Raw genomic sequence first — 23,165 nt, forward strand, 5'->3', positions numbered from 1 at the left:
GCTGATCTGGCATAGCCATTCTCCTTTTATTTCTGACATTTTTTTTTTCATTTTTAAAAAGTTACCACATTTTTTTTTCTCTACAGCTTTACATTTCTTACAAAAGCTTTGCAGTAGTTGTCTGAGTGCAGAGCTAATGTGTGCAGACCAGTCCTGACATTAGGAGACATACGTCACTGCACACCGCATACCAGCAGGAATACTCACAGCATCTGTCACGCACCAGGTAAGCCTTATCAATACAGCAGCACACACACACACAGCAGCTGACTCCTCCCACTCCACACACAGCCAGTCAAGCTCAGTGCCACGTCATCAGCTGGGAACCTTGCTGCAGGGTCACTTTCTGCACGGGTCTATTTTCAGAGCACACTGGAGGTATGAAAGCGCCATGTTGAGAAGGAAGAAAAAAGAGGTTCATATTTTCTCCTCCTGAAGTGTATTTATTGTTTAGTAAGTGCTCAAATAGCACATATAAAGTTAAAATGAAGTGCAAATAAACGTTTTTTATGTGTAGTATTGATGATAAATATAAGAATAGTGACATAGACATTAATCTCATATTTTTATTTTTGGATCGGATTTCCTTTTTTGCTGTGCATTTGCGATTTTTGATGAGAGAAAAAAAAACAAGTTTGCATGGCCAAAATGCAGAAAAAATCGCATAGTGGCAGGATTGCTAAGCAATTTTCCTGCAATTGCAGTCAGGGAACGCAAACGCAGTGGGTTGGCAATTGCAATTCAGAAAGAAAAATAGCACTAGTAGAAAATCAGCATTGCGTTTTACGTGTTAATCGCAGTGCTGTTGCAATCTGCTAGCTGCTAGCGATTTGATTTTTGGATTGGATTGCAGCTATTGGAAAAGGACCTGTACTGAGTTTCCGCATGAATATTATATTTTACATGCATTTTTCCATATTCAAATTTTATGTATTATCCTGTCTGGAAAGTTTGGCAGCTTTTTGTTAAAGTTCTGTTTGAACCCCTAGCCAGATTTAACTATTTTTGGAAAGCTGAAAGTCCCGGCATTTCTTTGCACTAGGTCCCAAGTCAATACGATGCCCCATTCCCAAGTTAGGGGGTTGGGAGGGAAGTCCCCTGCACTTTGCTGCAGAGAGCACAGTGGAATTGAGTCTCCTGCCTATGCCAGTAAGGAGATGAGGGTGCATAGCTGTGCTGCTCCTTCATCTGTAATGAGAGACCCAGGGCACTTGACATAGGTTTTGAAGACACAGATTTATGCTGCGAAGAAAGAAGAAGACTGGCCTGGGTGTGCGGCTTATCATCATGTCGGGTTTATCCCGTACTTCTGTAATTGCCCTTTCTGCAGCCAAGTTCAGGGGACACCGCTCCTTCAAAACCCCATAACTTAGGAACTGAGCATCAGACCGACTCGGGACCAAATGCAACAGAAAGCCGGGACTTTCAACTTTCTAAAAATGGTCAGATCTTCCTGGGGGATCAAACAGAACTTTAACAAAAAGCTGCCAAACTTTCCAGATGGGATAATACGCAAGTACCAAATTTTCTTATTTTATGCAAGATTTTATGCAAATTTTCGCTTGTGTCTAGCACACTTGAGTCCTTGGAAAACTTGCATTTTTCCGCAGACCGTTGGCACACTTGACACTGACTTTTGGCAATAGGGAATCTTACATGGTGTGGGGGGGGGAAACACTGTCAGTAATGTTTTTCTTCCTGTGGCGGGAAAACGCACATTACTCCCACTGCATGTAATTCTTCATTAGGTAGCACTATGTACGGGCATTTACACGTTGCAGGAAAACGCATATGATTCTTGCAAGTGTGACCCCACCTTACTGACAGCTCCCAACTGTCCCTGTCCATCTTTCTTCCTCATTTGTCCTTCTTTCAGAACTGATGTACAGATCTAGGAAAATACAGGGAGTGCAGAATTACTAGGCAAATGTGTATTTTGACCACATCATCCTCTTTATGTCTTACTCCAAGCTGTATAGGCTCGAAAGCCTACTGCCAATTAAGCATATTTGGTGATGCGCATCTCTGTAATGAGAAGGGGTGTGGTCTAATGACATCAACACCCAATATCAGGTGTGCATAATTATTAGGCAACTTCCTTTCCTTTGGCAAAATGGGTCAAAAGAAGGGCTTGACAGGCTCAGAAAAGTCAAAAATAGCAAGATATCTTGCAAAGGGATGCAGCACTCTTAAAATTGCAAAGCTTCTGAAGCGTGATCATCGAACAATCAAGCGTTTCATTCAAAATAGTCAACAGGGTCGCAAGAAGCGTGTGGAAAAGCCAAGGCGCAAAATAACTGCCCATGAACTGAGAAAATTCAAGCGTGCAGCTGCCAAGATGCCATTTTGCCACCAGTTTGGCCATATTTAAGAGCTGCGACATCACTGGAGTGCCCAAAAGCACAAGGTGTGCAATACTCAGAGACATGGCCAAGGTAAGAAAGGCTGAAAGACGACCACCACTGAACAAGACACACAAGCTGAAACGTCAAGACTGGGCCAAGAAATATCTCAAGACTGATTTTTCTAAGGTTTTATGGACTGATGAAATTAGAGTGAGTCTTGATGGGCCAGATGGATGGGCCCGTAACTGGATTGGTAAAGGGCAGAGAGCTCCAGTCCGACTCAGACGCCAGTAAGGTGGAGGTGGAGTACTGGTTTGGGCTGGTATCATCAAAGATGAGCTTGTGGGGCCTTTTCGGGTTGAGGATGGAGTCAAGCTCAACTCCCAGTCCTACTGCCAGTTTCTGGAAGACACCTTCTTCAAACAGCGGTACAGGAAGAAGTCTGCATCCTTCAAAAAAAACATGATTTTCATGCAGGACAATGCTCCATCACACGCGTCCAAGTACTCCACAGCGTGGCTGGCAAGAAAGGGTATAAAAGAAGAAAAACTAATGACATGGCCTCCTTGTTCACCTGATCTGAACCCCATTGAGAACCTGTGGTCCATCATAAAATGTGAGATTTACAAGGAGGGAAAACAGTACACCTATCTGAACAGTGTCTGGGAGGCTGTGGTTGCTGCTGCACGCAATGTTGATGGTCAACAGATCAAAACACTGACAGAATCCATGGATGGCAGGCTTTTGAGTGTCCTTGCAAAGAAAGGTGACTATATTGGTCACTGATTTGTTTTTGTTTTGTTTTTGAATGTCAGAAATGTATATTTGTGAATGTTGAGATGTTATATTGGTTTCACTGGTAACAATAAATAATTGAAATGGGTATATATTTGTTTTTTGTTAAGTTGCCTAATAATTATGCACAGTAATAGTCACCTGCACACACAGATATTCCCCTAAAATAGCTAAAACTAAAAACTACTTTCAAAAATATTCAGCTTTGATATTAATGAGTTTTTTGGGTTCATTGAGAACATGGTTGTTGTTCAATAATAAAATTATTCCTCAAAAAAACAACTTGCCTAATAATTCCGCACTCCCTTTAAATGTCAAACTCCGGCCCGTAGGCCAAATCTGACCCTCAGAGCCATAAAATTTGGCCCTCAAGTGGTTTGACCGGTCTGCCACTTGTCACTGGCGTCACCACCACAGCCACTTAGTCTAATGGGATCACGTACATTCAAAAATGGCACAAGCGAAATTTGGGTGCAGAGTGAAGCGAAAGACTGCTCACGCTGCTGTAGCCAAACTCCTGTCCACACTAAATACTATCACCACTCCAAGCTGTAGCAACTCGGGGGGGACACTTTATTTGCCAAATTACCTCATACCTAATTTGATCTCAGGCTTTTGCCGGCACCCAAATTAGTCACACAACTCCCTCCCCCCCTCCTCCTTGGCTATGACAGTGATGTTAAAGTGGTGGTGTGGTAGTGCGGGCAGGGACGGATCTAGGGGGGGCAAGCGGGTATCTTGCCCCAGGCGCAGCTTGTTGAATTCTTAAAAAGGCGGCAAAATGAACGGTAGTTTAGGCGCCAAAACCTGACCTTGCCCCAGGCACAACTTGGTCTTGATCCGTCCCTGAGTGCGGGGTTGGCAGTAGTGTTGGGCGAACATCTAGATGTTCGGGTTCGGGCCGAACAGGCCGAACATGGCCGCGATGTTCGGGTGTTCGACCCGAACTCCGAACATAATGGAAGTCAATGGGGACCCGAACTTTTGTGGTTTGTAAAGCCTCCTTACATGCTACATACCCCAAATTTACAGGGTATGTGCACCTTGGGAGTGGGTACAAGAGGAAAAAAAATTTAGCAAAAAGAGCTTATAGTTTTTGAGAAAATCGATTTTAAAGTTTCAAAGGGAAAACTGTCTTTTAAATGCGGGAAATGTCTGTTTTCTTTGCACAGGTAACATGCTTTTTGTCGGCATGCAGTCATAAATGTAATACATATAAGAGGTTCCAGGAAAAGGGACCGGTAATGCTAACCCAGCAGCAGCACACGTGATGGAACAGGAGGAGGGTGGCGCAGGAGGAGAAGGCCACGCTTTGAGACACAACAACCCAGGCCTTGCATGAGGACAAGAAGCGTGCGGATAGCATGCTTTGTACCACCATGCAGTCATAAATGTAATAAAGATAAGTGGTTCAATAAACAGGGACCACGCGGCAACGCTAACCCAGCAGCAGCACACGTGATGGAACAGGAGGAGGCGCAGGAGGAGAAGGCCACGCTTTGTGAGACACAACAACCCAGGCCTTGCATGAGGACAAAAAGCGTGCGGATAGCATGCTTTGTACCGCCATGTAGTCATAAATGTAATAAAGATAAGAGGTTCAATAAACAGGGACCACGCGGCAACGCTAACGCAGCAGCAGCAGCAGCAGCACACGTGATGGAACAGTAGGAGGCGCAGGAGGAGAAGGCCACGCTTTGTGAGACACAACAACCCAGGCCTTGCATGAGGACAAAAAGCGTGCGGATAGCATGCATTGTACCGCCATGTAGTCATAAATGTAATAAAGATAAGAGGTTCCATAAACAGGGACCGGCAACGGTAACCCAGCAGCAGCAGCACACGTGATGGAACAGGAGGAGGCGCAGGAGGAGAAGGCCACGCTTTGTGAGACACAACAACCCAGGCCTTGCATGAGGACAAAAAGCGTGCGGATAGCATGCTTTGTACCGCCATGTAGTCATAAATGTAATAAAGATAAGAGGTTCCATAAACAGGGACCGGCAACGGTAACCCAGCAGCAGCAGCAGCAGCACACGTGATGGAACAGGAGGAGGCGCAGGAGGAGAAGGCCACGCTTTGTGAGACACAACAACCCAGGCCTTGCATGAGGACAAAAAGCGTGCGGATAGCATGCTTTGTACCGCCATGTAGTCATAAATGTAATAAAGATAAGAGGTTCCATAAACAGGGACCGGCAACGGTAACCCAGCAGCAGCAGCAGCAGCAGCAGCACACGTGATGGAACAGGAGGAGGCGCAGGAGGAGAAGGCCACGCTTTGTGAGACACAACAACCCAGGCCTTGCATGAGGACAAAAAGCGTGCGGATATAGCAGCAATGCTTTTTGCCGCCATGCAGTCATAAATGTAATACAGATGAGAGGTTCAATAAACAGGGACCGGAAACGCTAAACCATCCCAGATGTTCATCGGTCATGTTACTTGGTTGGGGTCCAGGAGTGTTGCGTAGTCGTTTCCAATCCAGGATTGATTCATTTTAATTTGAGTCAGACGGTCTGCATTTTCTGTGGAGAGGCGGATACGCCGATCTGTGATGATGCCTCCGGCAGCACTGAAACAGCGTTCCGACATAACGCTGGCTGCCGGGCAAGCCAGCACCTCTATTGCGTACATTGCCAGTTCGTGCCAGGTGTCTAGCTTCATGCCCGGTTTCAGGTCCAGCGGTGCCAGCCACAAATCCGTCTGTTCCTTTATTCCCCTCCAAATTTCCTCCCCTGTGTGCTGCTTATCCCCAAGGCAGATCAGCTTCAGCAACGCTTGCTGACGCATGCCAACAGCTGTGCTGCACTGCTTCCACGATCCTACTGCTGCTGGTGCTGGGTTAGCATTTCCGGATGAGGTACAGCTTTGAGATGCGTTGGAGGAGAAGGAGTCAGAGAGGTAGGTGCTGCTGTTGTTATCCAGCTGTTTGCGGCGTGGGCAACACCCGCGCCGTAGCAGGTGAGGAATCGCTGCCAGGCTCCACAAGGTTCACCCAGTGCGCGGTAAGGGAGATGTATCGACCCTGGCCGAACGCACTCGTCCAGGTGTCAGTGGTGAGGTGAACCTTGCAGGCAACGGCATTCTTCAAGCTTCGGGTTATTTAGCTGACCACGTGCTCATGCAACTCAGGCACTGCAGAGCGCGCAAAGTGGTAGCGGCTGGGAACCACGTAACGTGGGATGGCCACTGACATCATGCCCTTGAAGCTGTTTGTCTCCACCACTCGATATGGCAGCATTTCGCAGGCCAGAAGCTTGGCTATGCTGGCTGGCTGTTACTGCCACGGCCCGGGGGTCATTTGCTGGCAATTTCCTCTTGTGCTCAAACATCTCAGAGACAGACAACTCAACCGTAGCGCTGCACACCGAAGGGCTGTTGGTTGTTGTGTCTGATGAACACTGGGAGACCTCAAGAGCACTAGTCCGGAAAGTGACAGTGTCAGCATCGTCTGATGTTTGTGAATGTTGTGAACCACGCAATGGCTGGGCTACTGCTGCTGCTGAGGCGGGTCTGGTGGTGAGTCTGGTGAACCCAAGGGAGGCAGTGTTGCTGGTGGTACCCTGTCCTGCCGCGTTTGCCCACAGAGTGGGATGTTTGGATAGAATGTGGCGGCTCATGCTGGTGGTGGAGAGGTTGTTAATACTTTTCCCCCTGCTCAGGCGGGTCTTGCACACCTTGCAAATCGCCATGGTAACATCCTCAGTGCAGTCTTCAAAGAAAGCCCAGACTTTAACTGGCTGAGGACTCGGACCTCGTGCGTGATGTGCTGGTGCTGCTTAACCCACTGCTGGACGCTTGAGAGGTCATCCAAGTAATTATCTGGTCCTGTTCTTTTGGATCTGTGAGGGTTGTTGTCCTGGACAACATGGGCAGTATTGAGTGGGTTTTCTTGGGTGCTCCCCTGTGGCCTGTACGTGAACCGTCAGGGGAAACACCTCTTCCCTTGCCCCTCCCTCTTTCACCGGATTTCTTCCTCATTTCACTTATCCTTAAAGTACACGCTGACTGGCAGCAGTACAGTGGCAGTACAGAAATGCTATACAGTGGTGGGTGAGCGGTGTACCACTATTGTCAGCAGTGACACAGAGCACAATGCTATACAGTGGCGGGTGAGCGGTGTACTACTGTTCCCAGCAGACACAGAGTGGAAGTAAACACAATGCTATATAGTGTGGCTGAGCCGTGTACACAGAGTGGCATTAAACACAATGCTATATAGTCTGCTATATAGTCACCCCGAACAGGGTGATGTTCTGCAGAACCCGAACAGTGGCAAACACTGTTCGCCCAACACTACTGGGAGGGAACGCAGATTTTAGTACCTAAACACACGATACAACATGTTTTCCGGGGTCGGACTCTGAGGCACATACAGATGGTCCCGATCATCATCCTCATCATACAACTCTTCTCCTGAGTCTGACCCACCCACCACCTCTGCCACCCCAACATCCCCAGACACAGACCCCTCATCGTCCTCAACATTAACTTGGGATGCTGGCCTGAGCCAGACCTCCTCCTCCACATCAGGCCCCATCATCTCCTCAATGGCAGCCCTCATTAATCGCTCTGGCGACGGACTGATGGACACAACGTTCTCCTCCGGGGAGGGCTGCTGCTGACCACTGGCTGCTGGGGTGGATGTTATAGCTTGCGTGGGGCGTTGGCTGTTGCTGTTGTTGGGAGTGCTGCTCACAGCGGAGGTCTCTGGGGAACTCATGTTGAGCTCATATAGTGGTTGACGGTGAGTGGAGTATTACTGATCCCAGCAATATACACACTGACTGGCAGAGTACGCAATGCTATATAGTGTGGCTGAGCGGTGTACACAGAGTGGCAGTAAACACAATGCTATATAGTCTGGCTGAGCGAGCGGTGTACTACTGTTCCCAGCAGAATCAGAGTGGCAGTAAACAATGGTATATAGTCTGGCTGAGCGGTGTACACAGAGTGTCAGTAAACAATGGTATATAGTCTGGCTGAGCGAGCGGTGTACTACTGTTCCCAGCAGAATCAGAGTGGCAGTAAACAATGGTATATAGTCTGGCTGAGCGGTGTACACAGAGTGTCAGTAAACAATGGTATATAGTCTGGCTGAGCGGTGTACACACAATGCTATATAGTCTGCTATATAGTGTCAGTAAACAATGGTATATAGTCTGGCTGAGCGAGCGGTGTACTACTGTTCCCAGCAGAATCAGAGTGGCAGTAAACAATGGTATATAGTCTGGCTGAGCGGTGTACACAGAGTGTCAGTAAACAATGGTATATAGTCTGGCTGAGCGAGCGGTGTACTACTGTTCCCAGCAGAATCAGAGTGGCAGTAAACAATGGTATATAGTCTGGCTGAGCGGTGTACACAGAGTGTCAGTAAACAATGGTATAAAGTCTGGCTGAGCGGTGTACACACAATGCTATATAGTCTGCTATATAGTGTCAGTAAACAATGGTATATAGTCTGGCTGAGAGAGCGGTGTACTACTGTTCCCAGCAGAATCAGAGTGGCAGTAAACAATGGTATATAGTCTGGCTGAGCGGTGTACACAGAGTTTCAGTAAACAATGGTATATAGTCTGGCTGAGCGGTGTACACAGAGTGTCAGTAAACAATGGTATATAGTCTGGCTGAGCGGTGTACACAGAGTGGCAGTAAACACAATGCTATATAGTCTGGCTGAGCGAGCGGTGTACTACTGTTCCCAGCAGAATCAGAGTGGCAGTAAACAATGGTATATAGTCTGGCTGAGCGGTGTACACAGAGTGTCAGTAAACAATGGTATATAGTCTGGCTGAGCGGTGTACACAGAGTGTCAGTAAACAATGCTATATAGTCTGGCTGAGCGGTGTACACAGAGTGGCAGTAAACACAATGCTATATACTCTGGCTGAGCGAGCGGTGTACTACTGTTCCCAGCAGACACAGAACAGTAAACAGAATGCTATATAGTGTGGCTGAGCGAGCGGTGTACCACTATTCCCAGCAGACACAGAACAGTAAACAGAATGCTATATAGTGTGGCTGAGCGAGCGGTGTACCACTATTCCCAGCAGACACAGAACAGTAAACAGAATGCTATATAGTGTGGCTGAGCGAGCGGTGTACCACTATTCCCAGCAGACACAGAACAGTGAACAGAATGCTATATAGTGTGGCTGAGCGAGCGGTGTACCACTATTCCCAGCAGACACAGAACAGTGAACAGAATGCTATATAGTGTGGCTGAGCGAGCGGTGTACCACTATTCCCAGCAGACACAGAACAGTGAACAGAATGCTATATAGTGTGGATGAGCGAGCGGTGTACCACTATTCCCAGCAGACACAGAACAGTAAACAGAATGCTATATAGTGTGGCTGAGCGAGCGGTGTACCACTATTCCCAGCAGACACAGAACAGTGAACAGAATGCTATATAGTGTGGCTGAGCGAGCGGTGTACCACTATTCCCAGCAGACACAGAACAGTGAACAGAATGCTATATAGTGTGGCTGAGCGAGCGGTGTACCACTATTCCCAGCAGACACAGAACAGTAAACAGAATGCTATATAGTGTGGCTGAGCGAGCGGTGTACCACTATTCCCAGCAGACACAGAACAGTAAACAGAATGCTATATAGTGTGGCTGAGCGAGCGGTGTACCACTATTCCAAGCAGACACAGAACAGTGAACAGAATGCTATATAGTGTGGCTGAGCGAGCGGTGTACCACTATTCCCAGCAGACACAGAGTGGCAGTAAACAGAATGCTATATAGTGTGGCTGAGCGAGGTACACAGAGTGGCAGTAAACAGAATGCTATATAGTGTGGCTGAGCAAGCGGTGTACTACTATTCCCAGCAGACACAGAGTGGCAGTAAACAGAATGCTATATAGTGTGGCTGAGCGAGGTACACAGAGTGGCAGTAAACACAATGCTATATAGTGTGGCTGAGCAAGCGGTGTACTACTGTTCCCAGCAGTGACACAATGACAGGGGGGACCCTGGCTAGCGTGGCTGGAGCGCGAACTACCCTGCCTGCCTACCCAAAGCTAAACCCACAGACAAATGGCGGAGATATGACGTGGTTCGGGTATTTATTTACCCGAACCACGTGACCGTTCGGCCAATCAGAGCGCGTTCGGGTCCGAACCACGTGACCCGTTCGGCCAATCACAGCGCTAGCCGAACGTTCGGGGAACGTTCGGCCATGCGCTCTTAGTCCGGCCATATGGCCGAACGGTTTGGCCGAGCACCGTCAGGTGTTCGGCCGAACTCGAACATCACCCGAACAGGGTGATGTTCTGCAGAACCCGAACAGTGGCGAACACTGTTCGCCCAACACTAGTTGGCAGCAGGGCTGAATTTCTGGAAAGGCACCAGGCCCGGGCCTGGGGCAGCTGCAACCCAAGGGGGCACCAGGACATGAGAGAGGAGTTGCTACATAGGAAAGAGGAGGCTGTAAATGGGGAGCCACACATGGAATAAGGGAAACAAATGCCTAAGGAAGCTGTTCATGAAAGTGACGGGCTACACTAAATGCATGATACACATGGAAGAGGGGGCTGCTCATGGAATGGGAGGGGCGCTGCTGCACAAGAAAGGGGAGTTGCAACATACATGACCCAGAAGCACAACAATTATAAATCCAGCCTTGGTTGGCTGCGCTGATTACCGTGGGAGTGGAGAGGGAGACAGATACTGGCCTTACCAATTACCAAGGAAAGGGGTGGAGAGGGGGACACATATTGGCAGCACTGCATACTAAGGTGGGAGGGATGGATCATGTGGGGAAGGGATCATTGCTGCACTTGGGGACCAGGAGTTAGTGGCTGCATCTCTGTACCAGGATGGGTTAATAGGTGCAGTACTGTATGCAGTGCAGCTGTTAGCCCCTCCTGCGGCGATTTTTTTCCCCACGATCACGTGTAGTGCTTCTATAGCACTGAAACGCGATCGCTGGGAAATTGCCTGAAAATGGTGAAGGCTACACGTTTGCGTTTGGCGATTTGCGTTAATCGCCGGCAACTAACGCAAATCGCCCAAGAAAGAATGGGCCCATAGGGTTTTATAGCACCAGTGCTTTAAAAAGTACTAGCGCGTGAGCGTTTTGCCAAAATCGCCGGCAAAATGCTCTAGTGTGACGGGGCCCTTACTATAGAGTGAACAAATATATCCACTTTAAGATGGTCAAAAGTTTGGGTAGACTTATACATGAAGTCGACTGAAAGCCAAGTATATACGGTATATTTACATATGTTTATCTCATCATGTCACATGTTTCTTCAGCTACGCTTTAAAAATAATAAATCCTGCTGCTATTTATTCAGGGAAAGTCTTGCTGTGTCAATGAAAAAGTACAAAGCTAATATTTAGAACAATGATTTGCTTAATAATTGATGAATAGCATAGAATAATAGCAGTTATTAAAATTTAATCTTCCTACAAGATGCACATAATCCAGGAGCCATTAAAAAAATAAACTGGTAAACCGACTGACATTTGAATGAGTTTATTATGAATTGACGTAGTACTTAAAGCACCCCTGGAGCTAGAAAAAGGGTAAAAAAACGGAAAATTGTATACTTACCTAACGGTAATTTTCCTTTCCCTATGCATCCATTGCAGCACAACGGGTTTAGGCCCCGCCCCTAACACCCCACAGGATCAAGTATCTATAAATGTTCAGTTGACCCTCCCCTTCGTGTCTTGTAACTAGGTACTCACCGAACAGTGGGTGGGAACCCTGTGCTGCCATGGATGCATAGGGAAAGGAAAATTACCGTTAGGTAAGTATACAATTTTTCGTTTCCCCTATGTTCACATATGACATAGCGTGAAAAAGTAGTGTTTTCCATGCATTTTGTGTGCGTTTTAATGTGTTTGCAGTTCGCTAATGTAAAAGCATATGCATTTTGTATGCGGTTTTTTTATTTACATTTATGCAAATCACTAGGAAGACAACAGGAAGCGGAAACACATCAGGAGTCTTGAATTTTTCATTAAAAAAGCATTAAAAAAAACCGCATGCAAAACGTAATGCATACCATAGACTTTCATTATGTGTGTTTGGCAGCCATCCTGCATAATAATAGAAAAAGAGAGAACACCAAGAGCCCAATATAGTGTAGTATGTACTGGTAATGTATAATTGGAAGAGTAATAATATTAATTTAATACTCACAAACCAGGGTTACCAAGTAGGCAACCACTGTACAAGCAGGTGGGGAGATTGTCCTGACCCCACTCAGGATTAAAAAGTCGCTCTCTGTAGTAGAAGAAGGTACAGTACAACCTTCCACCAAGGGTGGACTTGATGTAGATAATAGGATAACAGAGGCACCAACAGGATAAAAAACACAAAAATAACTTAAAACCCCATCTTGGTAATAGAGGAGGTAGTGGTGGACTTACCTCCTCCAAGCAGAACATACGACTGTGGATTTTCAGTCAGAACAATTTTATTGGATACTCCAAATAAAGTGCAATGCCTTTCACGGGGTACACTTTATTTGGAGTATCCAATAAAACATTTTTGACTGAAAATCAACAGTCGTATGTTCTGCTTGGAAGAGGTAAGTCCACCACTACCTCCTCTATTACCAAGATGGGTTTTTTAATTCTTTTAGTGTTTTTTATCCTTTTGGTGCCTCTGTTATCCTGCATAATATGCAACACTACCAGCGTTTGCGAAACGCATACTGTAAAAACGCATTGAAACAACGCTTCTTCTGCGTTTCCCGCTATGCTAGCATTTCTGCTATTTGTGCCCCCAGCCTTAGATACTCACCTAAGAAAAAGGAAGGGTCTTAATCCCATAGAGCAGAGGTTCCCAACCGGTGTGCCGCGACACATTTATGTGTCGCGGCAGCACCAGCTATGTGTCGCCGCTCTCTGCTCCCCCTGCTCGTCTCCCCCGCAGATCGCCCATCTCAGGGCTACAAGAAAATGGCCATCCCCGTCCGCATTTGCAGACATACGGCAGCCATTTTCTTGTAGGTGTGCACTAACTACAGGCAGAGGGCGGAGGCAGCGCATCGAGGACGGAGCCACGGTGTGAACGAGTGGCTCAGGGAGGAGAAGAAGGGGCGGAGTGGTGGCTATGGAGGGGTGAGTTAGGGAACTTATGTGTAAACTTATAACTTGTATGTAACTTACGTTTGACTTCTTCCTGTGGCCACTGGCCAGCATTTTGCATTTGTGATTCATGTGAGAGATAAGAGACACATCTCGGCACTAGACAGCAGCATATTGTCCCTGTACCACCTTTTAGTACCAGCATACTGCCCCTTATTGTGCCAGCAGCAGCATATTATTCCTGCAGCCTTTCGCTCATTGCAGCAGCAGGATTGCGTCCCTCTAACCACCCTCCCCCTCCCATTGTGTAAGCTGGCAAAAGTATATCATTTCTGAGCCCCTCATTGTGCCTGCAGCATCAGCAGATTGTCACTGAGCCCCTCATTGTGCCTGCAGCATCAGCAGATTGTCACTGAGCCCCTCATTGTGCCTGCAGCATCAGCAGGTTATTACTGAGCCACTCATTGTGCCTGCAGCATCAGCATATTGTCACTGAACCCCTCATTGTGCCTGCAGCATCAGCAGATTGTTACTGAGCCCCTCATTGCACCTGCAGCATCAGCAGATTGTTACTGAGCCCCTCATTGTGCCTGCAGCATCAGCAGATTGTTACTGAGCCCCTCAGTGTGCTTGCAGCATCAGCAGATTGTCACTGAGCCCCTCAGTGTGCCTGCAGCATCAGCAGATTGTCACTGAGCCCCTCATTGTACCTGCAGCATCAGCAGATTGTCACTGAGCCCCTCATTGTGCCTGCAGCATCAGCAGATTGTCACTGAGCCCCTCATTGTGCCTGCAGCATCAGCAGATTGTTTCTGAGCCCCTCATTGTGCCTGCACCATCAGCAGATTGTCACTGAGTCCCTCATTGTGCCTGCTGCATCAGCATATTGTTTCTGAGCCCCACATTGTGCCTGCAGCATCCGCAGATTGTTACTGTGCCCCTCATTGTACCTGCAGCACCAGCAGATTGTCACTGAGCCCCTCGTTGTGCCTGCAGCATCAGCAGATTGTTTCTGAGCCCCTCATTGTGCCTGCAGCATCAGCAGATTGTCACTGAGCCCCTCATTGTGCCTGCAGCACCAGCAGATTGTTACTGCGCCCCTCATTGTGCCTGCAGCATCAGCATATTGTCACTGAGCCCCTCATTGTGACTGCAGCATCAGCAGATTGTCACTGAGCCCCTCATTGTGCCTGCAGCACCAGCAGATTGTTACTGAGCCCCTCACTGTGCCTGCAGCATCAGCAGATTGTCACTGAGCCCCTCATTGTGCCTGCAGCATCAGCAGGTTATTACTGAGCCCCTCATTGTGCCTGCAGCACCAGCAGATTGTTACTGAGCCCCTCACTGTACCTGCAGCATCAGCAGATTGTCACTGAGCCCCTCATTGTGCCTGCAGCATCAGCAGGTTATAACTGAGCCCCTCATTGTGCCTGCAGCATCAGCAGATTGTTACTGAGCCCCTAATTGTGCCTGCAGCATCAGCAGATTGTCACTGAGCCCCTCATTGTGCCTGCAGCATCAGCAGGTTATTACTGAGCCACTCATTGTGCCTGCAGCATCAGCATATTGTCACTGAACCCCTAATTGTGCCTGCAGCATCAGCAAATTGTTACTGAGCCCCTCATTGTGCCTGCAGCATCAGCAGATTGTTACTGAGCTCCTCACTGTGCCTGCAGCATTAGCAAATTGTCACTGAGCCCCTCAGTGTGCCTGCAGCGTCAGCAGATTGTCACTGAGCCCCTCATTGTGCCTGCAGCATTAGCATATTGTCACTGAGCCCCTCATTGTGCCTGCAGCATCAGCAGATTGTCACTGAGCCCCTCATTGTGCCTGCAGCATCAGCAGATTGTTTCTGAGCCCCTCATTGTGCCTGCAGTATCAGCATATTGTCACTGAGTCCCTCATTGTGCCTGCAGCATCAGCATATTGTCACTGAGCCCCTCATTGTGCCTGCAGCATCAGCAGATTGTCACTGAGCCCCTCATTGTGCCTGCAGCATCAGCAGATTGTTTCTGAGCCCCTCATTGTGCCTGCAGTATCAGCATATTGTCACTGAGTCCCTCATTGTGCCTGCTGCATCAGCAGATTTTTTCTGAGCACCACATTGTGCCTGCAGCATCCGCAGATTGTTACTGAGCCCCTCATTGTACCTGCAGCACCAGCAGATTGTCACTGAGCCCCTCGTTGTGCCTGCAGCATCAGCAGATTCTTTCTGAGCCCCTCATTGTGCCTGCAGCATCAGCAGATTGTCACTGAGCCCCTCATTGTACCTGCAGCACCAGCAGATTGTTACTGAGCACCTCATTGTGCCTGCAGCATCAGCAGATTATCACTGAGCGCCGCATTGTGCCTCCAGCATCAGCAGGTTATTACTGAGCCACTCATTGTGCCTGCAGCATAAGCATATTGTCACTGAGCCCCTTATTGTGCCTGCAGCATCAGCACATTGTTACTGAGCCCCTCATTGTGCCTTTAGCATCAGCAGATTGTTTCTGAGCCCCTCATTGTGCCTGCAGCATCAGCAGATTGTCACTGAGCCCCTCATTGTGCCTGCAGCACCAGCAGATTGTTACTGAGCCCCTCATTGTGCCTGCAGCATCAGCATATTGTCACTGAGCCCCTCATTGTGCCTGCAGCATCAGCAGATTGTCACTGAGCCCCTCATTGTGCCTGCAGCACCAGCAGATTGTTACTGAGCCCCTCAGTGTGCCTGCAGCAGATTGTCACTGAGCCCCTCATTGTGCCTGCAGCATCAGCAGGTTATTACTGAGCCCCTCATTGTGCCTGCAGCACCAGCAGATTGTTACTGAGCCCCTCACTGTGCCTGCAGAATCAGCAGATTGTCACTGAGCCCCTCATTGTGCCTGCAGCATCAGCAGGTTATAACTGAGCCCCTCATTGTGCCTGCAGCATCAGCAGATTGTTACTGAGACCCTAATTGTGCCTGCAGCATTAGCAGATTGTCACTGAGCCCCTCAGTGTGCCTGCAGCGTCAGTAGATTGTCACTGAGCTCCTCATTGTGCCTGCAGCATCAGCATATTGTCACTGAGCCCCTCATTGTGCCTGCAGCATCAGCAGATTGTCACTGAGCCCCTCATTGTGCCTGCAGCATCAGCAGATTGTTTCTGAGCCCCTCATTGTGCCTGCAGTATCAGCATATTGTCACTGAGCCCCTCATTGTGCCTGCAGCATCAGCAGATTGTTACTGAGCCCCTAATTGTGCCTGCAGCATCAGCAGATTGTCACTGAGCCCCTCATTGTGCCTGCAGCATCAGCAGGTTATTACTGAGCCACTCATTGTGCCTGCAGCATCAGCATATTGTCACTGAACCCCTAATTGTGCCTGCAGCGTCAGCAAATTGTTACTGAGCCCCTCATTGTGCCTGCAGCATCAGCAGATTGTTACTGAGCTCCTCACTGTGCCTGCAGCATTAGCAGATTGTCACTGAGCCCCTCAGTGTGCCTGCAGCTTCAGCAGATTGTCACTGAGCCCCTCATTGTGCCTGCAGCATCAGCATATTGTCACTGAGCCCCTCATTGTGCCTGCAGCATCAGCAGATTGTCACTGAGCCCCTCATTGTGCCTGCAGCATCAGCAGATTGTTTCTGAGCCCCTCATTGTGCCTGCAGTATCAGCATATTGTCACTGAGTCCCTCATTGTGCCTGCTGCATCAGCAGATTGTTTCTGAGCACCACATTGTGCCTGCAGCATCCGCAGATTGTTACTGAGCCCCTCATTGTACCTGCAGCACCAGCAGATTGTCACTGAGCCCCTCGTTGTGCCTGCAGCATCAGCAGATTGTTTCTGAGCCCCTCATTGTGCCTGCAGCATCAGCAGATTGTCACTGAGCCCCTCATTGTACCTGCAGCACCAGCAGATTATCACTGAGCGCCGCATTGTGCCTCCAGCATCAGCAGGTTATTACTGAGCCACTCATTGTGCCTGCAGCATAAGCATATTGTCACTGAGCCCCTTATTGTGCCTGCAGCATCAGCACATTGTTACTGAGCCCCTCATTGTGCCTTCAGCATCAGCAGATTGTTACTGAGCCCCTCACTGTGCCTGCTGCATCAGCACATTGTTACTGAGCCCCTCATTGTGCCTGCAGTATCAGCAGATTGTTTCTGAGCCCCTCATTGTGCCTCCAGCATCAGCAGGTTATCACTGAGCCCCTCATTGTGCCTGCAGCATCAGCAGATTGTCACTGAGCCCCTCATTGTGCCTGCAGCATCAGCAGATTGTTACTGAGCCCCTCAGTGTGCCTGCAGCAGATTGTCACTGAGCCCCTCATTGTTCCTGCAGCATCAGCAGATTGTTACTGAGCCCCTCATTGTGCCTGCTGCATCAGCACATTGTTACTGAGCCCCTCATTGTGCCTGCAGTATCAGCAGATTGTTTGTTTCTGAGCCCCTCATTGTGCCTCCAGCATCAGCAGGTTATTACTGAACCACTCATTGTGCCTGCAGCATCAGCATATTGTCACTGAACCCCTCATTGTGCCTGCAGCATCAGCAGGTTATCACTGAGCCCCTCATTGTGCCTGCAGCATCAGCAGATTGTCACTGAGCCCCTCATTGTGCCTGCAGCATCAGCAGATTGTTACTGAGCCCCTCATTGTGCCTGCAGCATCAGCAGATTGTCACTGAGCCCCTCATTGTGCCTGCAGCATCAGCAGATTGTTACTGAGCCCCTCATTGTGCCTGCAGCATCAGCAGGTTGTTACTGAGCCACTCATTGTGCCTGCAGCATCAGCATATTGTCACTGAACCCCTCATTGTGCCTGCAGCATCAGCAGATTGTTACTGAGCCCCTCAGTGTGCCTGCAGCATCAGCAGATTGTCACTGAGCCCCTCAGTGTGCCTGCAGCATCAGCATATTGTCACTGAGCCCCTCATTGTACCTGCAGCACCAGCAGATTGTCACTGAGCCCCTCGTTGTGCCTGCAGCATCAGCAGATTGTTACTGAGCCCCTCATTGTGCCTGCAGCATCAGCATATTGTTACTGAGCCCCTCATTGTGCCTGCTGCATCAGCACATTGTTACTGAGCCTCTCATTGTGCCTGCAGTATCAGCAGATTGTTTGTTTCTGAGCCCCTCATTGTGCCTCCAGCATCAGCAGGTTATTACTAAACCACTCATTGTGCCTGCAGCATCAGCATATTGTCACTGAACCCCTCATTGTGCCTGCAGCATCAGCAGGTTATCATTGAGCCCCTCATTGTGCCTGCAGCATCAGCAGATTGTCACTGAGCCCCTCATTGTGCCTGCAGCATCAGCAGATTGTTACTGAGCCCCTTATTGTGCCTGCAGCATTAGCAGATTGTCACTGAGCCCCTCATTGTGCCTGCAGCATCAGCAGATTGTTACTGAGCCCCTCATTGTGCCTGCAGCATCAGCAGATTGTCACTGAGCCCCTCATTGTGCCTGCAGCATCAGCAGATTGTTACTGAGCCCCTCATTGTGCCTGCAGCATCAGCAGGTTGTTACTGAGCCACTCATTGTGCCTGCAGCATCAGCATATTGTCACTGAACCCCTCATTGTGCCTGCAGCATCAGCAGATTGTTACTGAGCCCCTCAGTGTGCCTGCAGCATCAGCAGATTGTCACTGAGCCCCTCAGTGTGCCTGCAGCATCAGCAGATTGTCACTGAGCCCCTCATTGTACCTGCAGCACCAGCAGATTGTCACTGAGCCCCTCGTTGTGCCTGCAGCATCAGCAGATTGTTACTGAGCCCCTCATTGTGCCTGCAGCATCAGCATATTGTCACTGAGCCCCTCATTGTGCCTGCAGCATCAGCAGATTGTTACTGAGCCCCTCATTGTGCCTGCAGCATCAGCAGATTGTCACTGAGCCCCTCATTGTGCCTGCAGTATCAGCAGATTGTTACTGAGCCCCTCATTGTGCCTGCAGCATCAGCATATTGTCACTGAGCCCCTCATTGTGCCTGCAGCATCAGCATATTGTCACTGAACCCCTCATTGTGCCTGCAGCATCAGCATATTGTCACTGAACCCCTCATTGTGCCTGCTGCATCCGCAGATTGTCACTGAGCCCCTCATTGTGCCTGCAGCATCAGCAGATTGTCACTGAGCCCCTCATTGTGCCTGCAGCATCAGCAGATTGTCACTGAGCCCCTCATTGTGCCTGCAGCATCAGCAGATTGTTACTGAGCCCCTTATTGTGCCTGCAGCATCATCAGATTGTTACTGAGCCCCTCTTTTCTATCATACGGGACGTGTCATGTATATCTGAATGTTTGGCATGATGTGACGTGTCACGGATATCTGAATGTTTGTCGTGATGTTTCACGACCTGGAAAAGGTTGGGAACCACTGCCATAGAGCCTTCCTGTCCTTTCTCTGTGTCCTCATTACAGCACTGTTGTCACAGTAAAATTATTCAACCTGCAGGTCCATTACATCTTTGGCCTTCCTTGGGCAGCTTTCGGAAGTGTTTGTGACCCCAAATACTTCTGAAAACTAACTTATCTGTAATGGGGGCGTGTACCTACACTAGCTTATGCATAGTATGGAAGTCTTTGGAAGCATTCGAGGACGAGAGTGCTTCTGAGGAGTCCCAAAGGTGGCAATTCTGAGCGGGAGACGGAGGCTCAACATGTCCCAGTCCTCTGCCATCCATTAACACCACCACATGTCAGTGTGTGACACGCGTGGTGTTACTACCGCTGCAGTTCGGCTGCATTCAAATTGCACCCGAATTGCACTGGCGGGCAGTAGACTGGACACTGTACCGCTTGGGAAGCATGAAATTCAGCCTCCTGTCTGAGAGAGAGTTTAATGCCATGTTCCAAAACCATGTAAAATAATCTAAAGTGGGAGCTGCTTTGCGATCCCTGAAAAAAAACAGGAAGACATCACAATAAGTTGCACTGCACGTTTTGTGACAAACAGTAAAGCATACAGTCAATGAAAAGTATACTTTACTGCCACAGTTAATGCACACGTTATGTGGTATTGCGCTGCGGGGGGAAACTGTTGTCTGTCAGAATGCTTTGCACCGGAGGCATAAAGTTGCACCGCAACGCAACACTGTGATTGGGGCCTAAATGAGTTGAATCAATGTATTTGACTAAATGGGATACAGTAGAATTCCTTTATAGTGAAGTCCAAGGGACCAGGAAAAGTAGTTTACTATACAGTATCAGAATTGGTCATACATTGTATTTGAATACAGGCGCATTTACTGGGACCTGAGCACTGAGTTTACTATTTCCAGAGGTTTACTATAGCAGAGGTTACTATAACGAGATTCTACTGTATAATATTTCCCACTTATTCACTTCATAAATTCAGTGCATTTGATTGAAAACGATCACAGTTAATACATTAATCTTAAGATTCCAAATTATGCTAATGTGAATGGTTGGACAGCAGTACCCTCTTGAACTGCTAGGTTTCAGATAGGTTGTAGTAATAATACCCCCACACTATTCAGCCAATTAGAATGCTTCAAATTGTAGACGTTGCTGTGATTGTACTGTTCCCAATGGACTTTCATTCACCTCAACCATATTAGCTCCGATTATGCATACCGTAGGTACAATCGCTCACAGGACTGCAAGACACAGGAACTCTTTCTTCCCCTTTGCTGTCAACCTCTTGAACTCCATCCATGCTCCCCCCCCCCCCCCCCACTTTCCCCTTAGGTTCGCACACTAGTTCCAGCCATAAACAATCTGTCTATGAAGCACTGTAACTGCACTGTACCTCTACTGAGTCAATCTTTAGTGTTTAGTCTCCACAGACTGTTATTGTTATGTATTGTACTGCATATGATGTGCCGAGCTATGTATGTGCCAAATCCTATTCCTGGCATGACCCAGTCATGCTTGGTGAAATAAATCATTCTGATTTTATTGTATCAAAAGTGCCATCGAACCTTTACAATCGAAGTGTGTGTAGCAGGCAGGAGTTAAAACTCGCCCCGCCTCAGAGGCTTCTCTGACTTAAATGCAAAGTGGGAATTATTTCAAAATGTTTGCAACAATGTTATTTGACCATTTTATTCATGAGTTTATTTGTAAGGAAATAAAAGCCTAATATTGCTTTTACAGCCTACCAACAGTTGTGCTCTACTGCCATCTGGTGTTAAAATAGTAAAATATCACAGCAGCCTTGATTCAGAGCGGTCCATTATTTTCCATGTGACTCTTGATCTAATGAAATACACATAAAATACATGGCTGAAGTGCTTTTCCCATTACCTACAAACAGCAAGGCCATATTCTCCCCTCTTTCTTTGCATGATATCTGACATTCTCAAACCAAGAGCAGAAGATGAAACCTGCTGAGCAGTGCAGCTTCCTCTCTTGCGTTGGGGTACATTTCCCCTGCAGACGAAGGCGTACACAGCAGCCTGGCGCGTAATTGCCTCGCTATTTGTTTTAATAATAAATCTGTCTAGTAGCAGGATGTATGTGTTGGAGTGGAGTGTAATGCAGTGATAGCTGATGCAAGTCTTTTGCTCATTAAGAGCAAATCATTGAAGTGGCTGGTTCCACAGAGATCTTGTGGAAGTAAATTGTGATAACGTACGCACAGCAGGACAGAGTGCAATTAGCACCACAGCTGGTGTGATTTATCTAATAACATATCTTTGCTGTTCTGGAACTGGTGCATTAGGTGTCTGGGTAACAGGTGGTGTGAAACAGGAAAGAAAAAAAAAAAAGAAAAGACATCAAATCTAAATAAAGAAGCAACTGTGCTACAACTTCACACTTCAAAATGTCACCTTGTCTGTATGGAGGAAAGCATGCAGGGAAATCAAAGACATTCTTTGCTACTGTGTGTGGTTGACCTGCAATAAAACGATGCTGTCAACAAGGGCAGCTTTGGCTTCCAATCTGAGGCCTGACAGACGTTCTGTTTGCCAGTTCCCTAGAAATGGTGATATAAAAATGATCTGGTGGGCTCTGCTTGCCAGTTCATTAGTGATGATTAGAGACTGTTAATGAGAGGCTAAGGCCTCTTTCAAACTAACAGCTGACAGGTGGAGAATTCAACGCCTGTCAGCTGCTCTCCTGCATCGTTCGGGCGGTTGTTAGCAGTGGGGGCGCAGGAAACCTCATAGGGAACAGTTCACAGCACCTTCTTACAGCACAAAGCATTGTGATTGGCCAAATAGGGTGAGCGTAGTTTTCTACAACCTACTGGACACCTGGCAGTTCGAGAAGGTGCCGTCCACCCAATCACGTTTGCTGATTTTTTTTCCCTATCAGGTTTCCTGCTGGGTCCCCTAAAGAAGACTAGCATCGGCGCTAAACAGGTCCCCCCCCCCCCCCCCCATGGATTCAGCAATTCAGGTTTGACTGGCACACCAATGTCAGTATTCCAAGCAATTTTTATTGTATGCACAGCATGACAGTTGTTTCGGGGCCACGGAGGGCCCCCTTCATCAGATAAAGTGCAGACAGACCCCCCCATGGAGTCAGGTCTGAGCACAGCAGCAGAACTCGACATGTCATGGTCCTCTGTCAGTGCTTGAACCGTGGGAGGGGGGGGGGTGTTACTGCCGTTCCAATTCAGTCGCATTTAAATTGCATGTGAATTGCACTGGCAAGCAGCAGATGGGATGCTGAACTGATTGGCAAGCATGCAGTTTAGCCTCCCGTCTCAAAGAGGCCTAAAGGTGTCCATCAAGAATACAGTCTTACCAAATCGAATACAGCAAAGTCCTCATTATCTGGAATGCAGGCAGCCGGATGTCTCTACTAACAGGCATGCCTGTGAGATAATGGGACCTCTCTTGGGGGGCTTTCTGTGGGTGCTGGCAGGCTTTGAAATACTTACCGAGGCTCCAGCAATATCTGGCAGTCTCCCTCTATCTCCCCGCGGGCTCCTAGTGGCTTCCGGCATCTGTATACGGAAGCTGGAGTATCACATGACCCTATGCAGGTCAGCTGACACTCCGGTTTCCGTGCACTGGGGAAGCCGTAAAGCCGATCCG

General features: G+C 48.2%; 1 protein-coding gene across 5 annotated transcripts in view; it reads right to left on the reverse strand.

The window, feature by feature from the left end:
• The window catches only part of SEC16B (SEC16 homolog B, endoplasmic reticulum export factor), a 391,505-nt gene that overhangs the window by 363,797 nt on the left and 4,543 nt on the right, over positions 1–23,165 (reverse strand). For 3 of the 5 annotated variants that reach the window (XM_068239648.1, XM_068239649.1, XM_068239644.1), the window contains exon 1: positions 102–191. The exons of 1 other annotated variant lie outside the window; for it this stretch is intronic. The gene's annotated coding sequence lies outside the window, so the exon portion shown is untranslated. One more of the 5 variants, XM_068239646.1, reaches the window with a different exon arrangement.

This window comes from Hyperolius riggenbachi, chromosome 6, assembly GCF_040937935.1.
Source record: "Hyperolius riggenbachi isolate aHypRig1 chromosome 6, aHypRig1.pri, whole genome shotgun sequence".
In the NCBI taxonomy this organism is placed as follows: Eukaryota; Metazoa; Chordata; class Amphibia; order Anura; family Hyperoliidae; genus Hyperolius; species Hyperolius riggenbachi.